The sequence below is a fragment of the Solenopsis invicta genome, chromosome 4 (genome assembly GCF_016802725.1).
Source record: "Solenopsis invicta isolate M01_SB chromosome 4, UNIL_Sinv_3.0, whole genome shotgun sequence".
NCBI classification, from domain to species: domain Eukaryota; kingdom Metazoa; phylum Arthropoda; class Insecta; order Hymenoptera; family Formicidae; genus Solenopsis; species Solenopsis invicta.
The window spans coordinates 3,254,628-3,257,609 of NC_052667.1; positions in this window are offsets into that span (position 1 = coordinate 3,254,628).

Consider the following 2,982-nt stretch of genomic DNA (forward strand, 5'->3'; position numbering starts at 1 on the left):
CATTTAAAATATCACGTCCTTTCAGTAAATCGTTGAGATCTTCTTAAGTGCTCCGTAATTTCATCCAGACTAACGCGTAAATCGTCGGCAAGAAAAATAATGGAAAACTATTCTCCGGAAGATGTAACTTAATCCAATATCGATGTCCGCCTGTTCACACATGCGGAAGGTGCCGCTATACTAATCGTAGAAACACTCTGAGCCAGTTTGTCTGATACTGAATCTGCAGTTATGGAAATTAATGCTCCCCCTCCCACCAAAAAATAAGTGATTCTAAAAAGTCAACCGTTTAGTATTTGAACATAGATGAATCTCAACTCGTATGCATAATTACAGATAGCTCGAGCACAGCATTATATATATACAGCAGCAATCATAAATTCTCGGCGCAACAACGATATCGTCCCTTAGAGATTTAAGTAACAAGCCTTTTCCCTGGCCGTCGATATTTCGACAAAAAGTCAAATAATAAAAGAAAAATAATAACTATTTTAAATATTATTTGCACACGTCACGCGCGGTTTTGTTCTGCGTTTTTGTTGAGAGAAAGGAATATTTTTTGTCACGTACGCGATGAATTCTTAGAGTACGATGATTTCAGATAAACGCGGCGATGATTAATGCTGCTGCGTGTAAAAAAAAAAAAAAAGAACGATCGTCGCGACTCGATGTGATGAAAAAGTTGGGGCGTTTTGTTATGGCTGGTGCTCGGCGTAGCGAAAATCTCATCACTTAGGGCTTAATAACCAGAACACGCAGACTCCGGCGAGTACGCGCTACGCGCTCATTTATTTCCGCGTCTTTTGCCGCGATAGTTTTCCCTCTTTTTGTCGCGCGTCCGCTTTTTCTTCTCTTGCTCTTGCGAGTGCGAAAGACCAAACGCGAAAAAGAGAGGGATGTCGGGGGCGGGCGGACCGGGCGGCCGGGTCGAGCCCGTTAAAAAACGCCAGTGCGGGCCACGATGACTTTCGGAATCATTTTTCAAAATGTCTGCCTCTGCCTCGAGGGGGGTGACCCCGGCGGGCGGCGGCGGACAAGGGGGCGAGGGGGTGGCAGAGGGGTGGTCAACCCCCGTGGCGTAGGGTGGCAAGATGGCGCCGCACGGTAAATCGATGGAGGCTAGTCACTGCAGGCGCCCTCGCTTTCACAGCTCCAACTCCCCGTTCCTCCCCCCGTCACCCCCAGACCACCACCCACTTTGCTTCCCCCCGGTCGTCCCCCTCATTTTCGAGCTTCACGCAAGCGCCCGCACCGTGGACGTCGAGTCTTCGGTCATCTAAGCATAATTTTGCACGGTTCTAGAATAGTAACCTGCGCCTTGCCGAAAAATGTGCAAAAAGTGCTTTTTTATTCTTTTTTGTGTATGAAAAAAAAAATCAATTTCCGCGAGAGCATCAAAATAGAAAAGTGACCGATCAATCTTTCTTTCCTGTTTTATTTTTTTCCCCTCATTTTCGAGAGAGGTCCCTAAGCGCAAACTCACACCGAAATAAAAATTATAACGACATTTATTAATCGCTAATTTGCCGTTACAACGGCTGATTTGCCGTTAATTACGTATTAGAGCGGTTCGCAAATAACGCGATAGGCGAAAGTAAACAGGGAGTTTGCGGGGAGAATGTAAGCCAATTGTGTCTCGATTTTTCCGATAAACCCATCTCATTTTAATATTCAACACCTGTAAACGCATCGTAACAAAGGCGATAGCCGCTGCAGATCGGAAAGTATTTGTATCGGATGCATTCCGCCGTGCGCGCTCTGTGTACAATAAAAATTTCAAGCGGGTCGTTAAAACTGGTTTTTATCCCGCGCGCGCTGTGTACGAAGCGAACCTGTTTGATTCTGTCTGAGAAATGTAACCGCCGAGGGCGAGAACCCGCCGCGGCTTTTAAAAAGAACACACGCCACAACAGGTTTCCGTCTCTTAATCCTTCCGCGCTCGCTTAACAGTCTCTCACGTCAATGTGCAAATGAAAATTTTCATAGACACGTTAGCGCGTCGCCTTTCCTCGCGTCTCCCCGGCTAATGCCGCGAAATTTTCATAAGCGCGCTAATTTCATTACACTAATTGGAATATTTTAAAATTTACGTAAACGCGACGGGGGACCGCGCGCGCCGTAGGACTCAATTACGAATAAAAACCCGCGAGTATATACGGGGGTGGAGAGGGCAGGGGGAAGGGGGGGGAATTAAATGTCTCGGTGGGAAAACACGCGCGTTTAGGAGGTCGTATTTTCCTAGTCGCTCATGTAAGTCGTCTCTCGCGCCGTTCTCCGCCTTGCTGCCAGAAGATCTCACGTAGAACGAAACGTCAATCAGATCGTCCGATATTGTCCGATATAATCGTAATTCCTCGTGAAATGCTTGACACTGATACTTGTCAACAATGCCCATTTGAGATTTACGTATGTTGCAAAATATGCTCCGGAACACCGTAGATAAGTGTCAATACAGCTGCAAATATCGTATCGATAATGTTTTGACATAATAAATCAACGTAGATGAAAAAAAAGACTATTCTTATCTTTAATGCTTCTTGATAAAATGTCATTTTTGAGTTCGCCTAACGTTTCCAAAACAATCCAATATCCGTTTCTAAACATATTTTAGTTATTTTTTCTTCGCACGTGTCAGTAATCTTCGTTAACTAATGTTTATTAGATTAGATTGAATGATAGTAAGAATATACTGTACCAAGGATAGCAAAGCTATTATATTTTTCTTACTCGCTTGAATTTTATCTCTGTTTCACGTTGCACCGTGGCAATAAGACGCGTTATTACTTCTTCTTTTTTTTTATAAACACCTACCCTTTTCGCATTATCATATTATCGCGTAAATATATGCGCAACATGTATCGTGCAGGATTTCCAGGCACCGTTTAAAAATCAAACAATATGGATAATTAACGCGTATCGATGTTTTATAAGAATGATTGATAATGCGGATAACGCAATTGATATACAAATAATTGATTGTCC